The following is an 8342-nucleotide window of genomic DNA, read 5'->3' as shown; positions in this document are numbered from 1 at the left end:
AAATTTGTAAGAATATCTTTGAGTCTATGAAAAGCAATTCAATTCCCATGAATAAGTTTGGCTTTTGGAAGTTGCGGGTTTCCCAACAATGAATCTACCTAACAAAAAGTTCGTTGTTATAAAAAATCTCCTTCAAGTTCATTAAAGGTTTTTGGTATGGCAAGAGTTGATGGTGGAACCATTTTTTTGCTCGAGTGCTTTGAAGTTTTCCTTGATAGTGTGAGGTTGATGTTGATGGAATAATGAGTTTTGTAGAGACTTTCTTGATGTAAAACTATATATATATTTTTTTGTTTAATATGGTATTTTCATTTTTATATAATTTACTACCATTTTAAGATAGATGTACATTTTATTTAATGTACTCTTTCCATTTTTTTAAAATTGTGCATTTACTTATTATTGTATATATAATTCGTATATTTATATATTTATAATATTTACTTATTATTTATTTTTCTATAAATTGTGTATTTCTCTTTCTTATACTTTATATTTTGTTAATATCTATATTTTATATTTTAAGATATATGTTTAAATCTTAATGTATTTTTCTATTTTTAATGTAAAACGGCAATGTTTAATAGAAGAACTTGGACAAATAGTCAAATAATTATATTTATGTTTTTTCTTTTTTTATAAAATGGTAATGTTATATTATGGAGATAAGACATTTTTTTAGTGAAAAATTATAATCTTAATACTCCAATGGTAACTTCAATTCTCCATTAATACCTGAAAATCTTGTATGCTTTAAGAATCTTGCATTATTTATGGCAATTAAAAAATGAATTTATGGCATCTTTTATTTTCGTTATTTTAAGTTTTTATGTTGATTTTCAAAAAGAAAAAATAGATGATATATACGACGCTTGACAAATATCAAATGAATAACATTGAATGACACCCAGATACGTTACCTTTTTCTTACCTCCCTCTTTTGTATTTTACTGCAACTAACGTAGTCCTAAGTTTGAATAATATAAAAAAACATTGAATGACACTTAACTTTCTTATTAGAAAAATTAATGTAATTCTAAGTTTTACTAACATTGACTAACATTGAATGACACGTATCCGGTCTCCTCGACACGTGGACCAGCTGAAGTCGCCGGGTTTCTCCTTCTCGAGGCTGGGTTTGGTTTCAGGCCCATTGGTTGGCCCGTTGTTTTTTCTTGTTTACTGTCGGATTTGTAGTTCTTTGGGCTTCGGCCTTGTAATTGGGCCTGGCCCTATCTTCTTCAATATTAAAAACATTGACGGAAAAAAAAAAAGACTAACATTGAATGACACTTAACTTTCTTATTAGAAAAATTAATGTAGTTCTAAGTTTGACTAACATTTACTAACATTGAATGACACTTAACTTTCTTATTAGAAAAACTAGTTCTATGTAGGTAATTTACTGTTGAAAAATAATAATTTCCTTAAGATTATATAAATGACAATACATGCAAGAAAATTTATTTTATTTCAGTATAACACTAGATATAGATGATATATGACAATTGAACTAATATTGATAATATTATTTTTCCTATTTATTATATTATATTTTACCTCTTTAAGATGATCATTAAATATGTGAAGATTTTTAACTTCAAGTCAGAACACTATATATGTATGGCGAATTGACAATAAACCAAACATCACATACTGTTTACAAATAAAGTAAACAAAGAGAGAAATACATTATAAGATCATCTAAAGCCAAACAAAAATGATTTCAAAGACAACTTTCATATACCTATTCATGTTCTCCCTTTATGCTTTGCATCAATGTACGTATAGGTTTCTTCATATGTTATCAATTGCCTTCTTTTCGATTAATTTGGAAAAATTCAAGCCTGTGGAAAGGCTTACACTAATTTTAAGGAGAGGTGAATCCCATATATGGATTCTCTCTCCAGGTATTCAAATAAAACCTAAAGCATGATCTTATATCTACATGATCACAAGATGAAGTGTAATGAAGTATTTTCGAACCCGGATTACTTAGCTCCTAGAAATTCATCTACCACTAAACTATCACCTTGTTGTTGCAGCTATACCAATTGTCTCTTTATTTTTTTGTCATTGTTAACGATTGGCAAATGTGTAGTTACACAATTGGATGCTGGAGAAATAGAGAGTTCGAGCAAGATAATTCTTCCTCCAAAATGTGTCCCTTACATTTGTTATGGAGTGAATTGTTGGTGCTGTAAGAGGGATCCAGTGGGCGATGGTCAATGTTTCAAAACCCTAGAAGAATGCAAGTCCAATCGCAAATGTCCTTGGCTGTAACTGGTTGTTATTAAATGGAATGTACGGGATGAAAGGAATTAAAAATTTTGGAATACTAAAAATGGAATGACAGACAAAATAGAATAAAAACTAAAACTAGTTAATTCCACTCATCCCATTCATTCATGAACATTTTTTGCAGGAAATAAAAAGAATAGATTTACAAAGGATTTGGCTGTAACTGGATTGACCATTTTTGGAATGGAATGCTTTGGAATGATCAATTCCATCAATTCCATAAAAAAATTTACCATTTAACATGAATGGAATGGAATGCTCATTCTATCAATTCCAAAAATATCTATCCAAAATATAAAGTAAAATATTCCAAAACAGTTTTGATAAGGAATAGATGGAATGAATTCATTCCATTTTTCTACTGCATTACATTCATCTTATTCCATTCCTTTATATTCCATGTATTCCTTTTTTGATTTACCAGTTACAACCTTTGTTCTTTTGTTCCATTCCAAAATTAGAATGTATGGAATTGGTTTAAAAAGGTTTTTATGCTAACTGGTAAATATTTCATGGAATTCAATGGAATGATGCATTCCAGATAAATTTATCCCACAAATAAGCATTTCAGTTGCACCCCTTATCTAAAGTTTTAAGTTTTATTGTTTTCTGTTCAAAACCATATGAATGTAAAACCAATCTTATAAAACTATTTCCATTCAATATATTATATAATATGAATTTTTATTCTATCAAATATTGTTTACACAATATTTAATAGGCGATTCTTCCTTTTATGCACCAGTATAAATATTATAAAGTAAATATATCATAATAATGGATAAGTATTTTACTTTTAATTTTAAACCAGTTTATGTTTTCTATATAATTTATATTAATAATGTTATGTTATTTCAATTAGACAAGTTATTTTGATATGTAATATCTAGTCGATTTGGTTATCACTTTAGTATATTAGATTGCATCTACTTCTCCGAATCTAACCATAATATTTTTTATTTTATATAGATTAAGGTTTTTAATAATGTAATATACATCTAGGAAGATTTTTCTCTTAGATATGTAAATAAATTTTATTAAAATTGTGTGTAACATAATTTAACATGTTTGACAAAATAAAATAAAAATAAGATGAAGTATTAATTAATTCAAAATTACATAAATAAATAGAAAGATAATATTTTGAAATTTCATGTACAAATATTTCATAAAATAATTAAATTTTAATAATTATTTAATATTTATTTTCTTATTAATATGTTTTTAGACATCTTGTAATTTCCTTGTATAAAACATATAAATATTACTAAAAACAATATGTTTTTATTTTAATTGACCCTTTGATTTTGAATAATATAATATTTATATATTTCACATAAAAATATCTAGAGATATACTATTTAAAACAAATATGATGTTTATGTATTTGTGTTGTGATTATAAATATTTTAGTTAACTAATAATTATACAAACATGAATACAAAATAAAGTGTTACATAAAAAGAATACAAGATCTCAATAATAATGATTACAAAATATTTCAAGGGAACTAAAGAATATCGATTTATATTTTTTAAGTTATTTTCTGTAATTATCTAAGAAAATAGATAGATATAAAAACAAGTAACTTGACAATATATTTATGTTGCTTAAGATTATCTAATAAAGGAATTATTATTTTTTAATCTAAAGATTATTATTTTTAACTTTATTTAATTATGAAATCACATTATATATAAACATTTGTTTTTAGTTTGTCTTTATTATAAATGATTCCTGTTATCATATATGAGATTAGTATTTTGAAAAACGTATAAATGGAACATCATTAAAATTTTGATTAAGGAATTATTTAATACAAAGGAAAATAAATTTTAATAATGGTAATTACATGTAATATTTTAATTCATTAATGGTATCTGTAACTAACAGTTGTAAAACCTAACGCCACCACAACAAGCACAAATTTGATTTAAATTTACTTTTATTTTTTAAAAAAAATCCTTTTTATTGTATATGTTATTAATATTTGAAAAATGAAATTAAATGAAAAATATAATTAACAGATATTATGTAACAAAAGAAAATAAATTTCAATAATGCTAATTACTTGCAATATTTTTGATTCATCAAAGGTATCTCTATAATTACTTATCGTAAAAATTAATGTGAAAGCGACACATAGGAAACTGATTTCAAAAATAGTATTATTAATTGTCAATAATTGTAATTACGTGTAATATTTTTATTCATTAAGGGTAATTTTGTAATTAGCCATAAAAAACTAACATGAATGAAACAGTGCAAAATTGACTTTTAAAATAATATTACGGATATTTTTTTGCAAAATATTATTTAGAAATATTACTTGACTTTGACCCTCCGCAGATATGTTATTTTAGTTGTAATATATAAAATATATACTTGTTTTCAGTTAATACATGTTTGTATATATATGACCTTGTCCATATTGTCTTTAGTGGCGAATGTATGTAGAGGACTATGGGTGCAATTGCACCAACTCTTTTTTTTTTTAAACAATAGTTTTGTAAGGAATTTTGTTTAAATTTTGCCATAATTTTAACCAAAACACAGTTGTGCATCCGTTGAAACTTTTATTATTCCACCTTATTTCTGTACATTTATCATGTTAGTCTGGATATTTATAGATCTAAATTGGAGTTTGGCCAATGTTATACAACAAAGAAAGTCATAGAGGAAAGTCTGTTTCATTGATTTTTTATTGCTGAAGGTAATCGCATCGAAAAATTCTATTATCGAAGAAGATGGTTCGGAAGAAAGCTTCTTTAAATTTTTATTAGTATAGATTTATATATTTATAATATTTACTTATTATTTCACTACAAGAAAACACAAGTTTTACGAGGGCAGTTTTCCTCGCTAATTCGTCGTAAAAGCAGTGTTACGACGAATTAGCGAGGAAACCCGTTTCGTCGTTATATGTTTGTCGTAACGCATATATCCTCGCTAAATCGTCGTAAGTTAGCGAGGAAATAATTTCGTCGTAAAAGCGAAGGAGGATATTTCGTCGTAAAGACCACGTAAAGATTCCTCGTAAGGACGTCGCTAATTTTCCTCGTAAAGACCACGTAAAGATTCCTCGTAAGGACGTCGCTAATATTCCTCGTAATTACCACGAAAATCTTTCCTCGTAAGACACACGTAAATAAATACTCGTAAAATTGACGTAAATACCTTGAAAACTTTCCACGTAAAGAAAACGTAAAAACCTTGATAGATTTCCAAACGTTTCCTCGTAAAAACCACGTTAAGCTTCCACGTAAAGAAGCCGCAAAATTAGCTACGAATTTACTTCGTTTCATTGTTTTATAGAAATATAAAAAATTATAATTATAAATATAATTTAAATTATTAATGAAATTAAAATTCTAAAAAAATCAAAACCAAAATATTTTATTTATAAATAAGTTTTGAATTCATAATACAATAACCGAAATTAAAAAGAACTTGGGTGGTCGTTAATTAATCGCCTCGTAGAATTCATCACTCCTCGCCTGAACATCCGCCTCGGCATGTGAGTCGTCGGTCGGTGACTGGCCTGGGATAGGATTTTGTTGTCGCATGGTCCTCAACAAAGTCGCCCATTCCGGATTTGTGGCCGCTACAACGTCCAAGAAGCCCTCGAGTCCACCCATACGAGATCGCAGCTGAGTAGAATCTCTACGCAGCTCAGTAGACTCTCTACGCAGCTCTTCGGACTCCCTACGCAGCTGAGCGACTTCATCATCCCGTCGCTGAACATAAGACGATGTCGCTATCGGAACATCGTTGACGGAACCAATCCCCAACGTCCGTCCCTTTTTTTTAGGGACAACCTTAAAAACAAAAAATAAATTTTGTTAGTAAAAATTTAAAGTTAAATTAAATGAATATTTAAAAAAATTAAAATTTTAGAAAATTTACCTCCTCGTAAAGCTTATCCACTTCAGGTGTGGATAAGGTGACGGGTAATCCATCGGTGGACTGTTGGGTCAGCTGGGTCTGGCGTTCTTCAACCCGAGCAGCCAAATCGTTGTAGATTTGTTCGGACTTGCCATCTATAAATCGGCCCGCCTTGTTCTTGTGGGTCCTCTCGTAAAGTTGCATAAGAGACGGGAATTCTCCCGTCTCTTTGGCCTAAAAAAACATTTAAGAAAGTTGTTAATTAGAATATATATATAAAAATATACTAAAAATTTAATATAATTAAATTTTTAATTACCATTTCCAAACGGACACCAGCGTGAGGTTTTTGGCCCGTAGTGTGAAGCATCGGCCCGTTCCCGTGCTCATCGACTGTGTTACGGGAGTTAGAGCAAGACTGGGCGATTCTAATGGAATCAGGAAGACGCCAATATCGGATGAGGCCATCCCAGACATCCGTGGTGAGCTCAGCGGGTTTGCCACGCTCATACCCCTTCACGATCCAGTCACCCTTCCAGTTGGAGACCGTGTCCAACAAGCGAACTTTCGCCTTCGCTTCAAACTTCTTCCTCACCCTCTCAGTGATCCCGAAGGCCCAATTATATTTTTGCTGTTGGAAAAAATAATTTCTAATTAGTTTTTCAGAAAAAAATATATATATAAATAATTAAAAAATTTAAAGATATATATTTAATTAATAGAACTTACAGCGTAAATTTTGAACCACGTCTTTCTGACGTAGTGGGGCGTCATTTTCCAGTTCGGATGTGCCATGGAGAAGTAACCTTTTATCGTGTCGGTTACGTCCGATGCAAGACATCCGTCAATCCCCCACCTGAAAAATACAAATTTAAAATATCAATTATTTTTTAAAGTTATAAAATAATTTAAAAAGAATAAAAAAATAATGAAACATACCATAAAGTTCCGTCCGGTCGGTCGGGGTCGATGACTGGTAAACCTTCTCTGCCTGGCAGACGGAGAATGTCCTCTACGGTGTACTGCGAGTAAGGAGCACTCGGAGGCACCATCAAATCGGGATGAATCTCGGCCGCGGGCATCGGAGGTGCCGGCATCGTAGGAGGCACAGGAGGAGGAGGCATCTGGGGAGCACTAGAAGAAGGAGATCCAATGACTCTCTGAGTGTACTGAGTCTCGGGGACAGTCTCCTGACCCGAAGAACCGGGAGCTGAAGAAGACGACGGGTCTAAACGACTACCCGGCTCTCCGAACATCTCTCTGTAATGGGCAGTAAGTCTACCTTTTCGAACCTGAAAAAAAAATTTAATTTTTTAAATTTTCGTAAACATATACTTCCCAAAACTATCCACCTAATCAACACTAAATAACATAAGATCCGTAAACCTATCTAAATTCCCTATACTAACCACCTAATCTATCCTAAACTAATCAAACTAGAGAGGAATTAGGGAGACTTACCATTGCTACGAATTAGGGAGGAAGTGGAGAGGAAGTGGAGAGGAAAGACGGAGCGAGCTCGCTCGGGATATATATAAGATTACTTGTCCTCGTAATTTCCTCGTAAACTTACGAGGAATTACAGAGGCCCGCGTTTTCAGTTACGACGAAATAGCGACGAAATACAAAGGCCCGCGTTTTTGTTAACGACGTTTTTACGACGAAAAGGGTTACGTGGAATTAACGAGTTAACCAGTTACGAGGAATTAGCGAGCCTTTATTTTCTATAAATACCCACAACTTTCCTTCTCAAACCACCCACACAAACTCACAAAACACACCCTATCTCAAATCACACTCCTCACCAAAATACTTTTCAAATTAGAAATATTTGAAAAAAAAAGAAGAAAAGAAGATATTAGAATTTATGTGGGTGAGACTTAAGTCTCGCCACATATAATTCCAGTATCTTTCTTTTTTTCTTTTTTTCTAGTTTTTATACTCCCGCTTTTCACCAATTTAGAAAATTTGGAAAAAAAAAGAAGAGAAGAAGATATTTGGAACTCATGTGGTCGAGACTTACGTAAGTCTCGCCAAATGTGATTCAAGCATCTTTCTTCTCTTCTTTTTTTTAGTATTTTTTATATTTTCGTCGTAATATCGTCGTTATTTTACGACTCTCTTACGACGATTTTGGCTTACGTGGAATTAGCGTG

At 30.7% G+C, this 8342-nt stretch overlaps 1 long non-coding RNA gene across 1 annotated transcript; it reads left to right on the top strand.

The window, feature by feature from the left end:
• The first annotated feature begins 1608 nt into the window (after positions 1–1608).
• LOC125610129 lies at positions 1609–2392 on the top strand. The gene is made up of 2 exons (XR_007340142.1): positions 1609–1781; positions 2102–2392. It is a non-coding gene; the product is annotated as an uncharacterized LOC125610129 (long non-coding RNA).
• The last annotated feature ends 5950 nt before the right edge of the window (positions 2393–8342 follow it).

This window comes from Brassica napus, chromosome A6, assembly GCF_020379485.1.
Source record: "Brassica napus cultivar Da-Ae chromosome A6, Da-Ae, whole genome shotgun sequence".
Lineage (NCBI taxonomy): Eukaryota > Viridiplantae > Streptophyta > Magnoliopsida > Brassicales > Brassicaceae > Brassica > Brassica napus.
The sequence above is the reverse complement of the archived record's forward strand: the minus strand, read 5'-3'. Positions and strand labels throughout refer to the sequence as shown.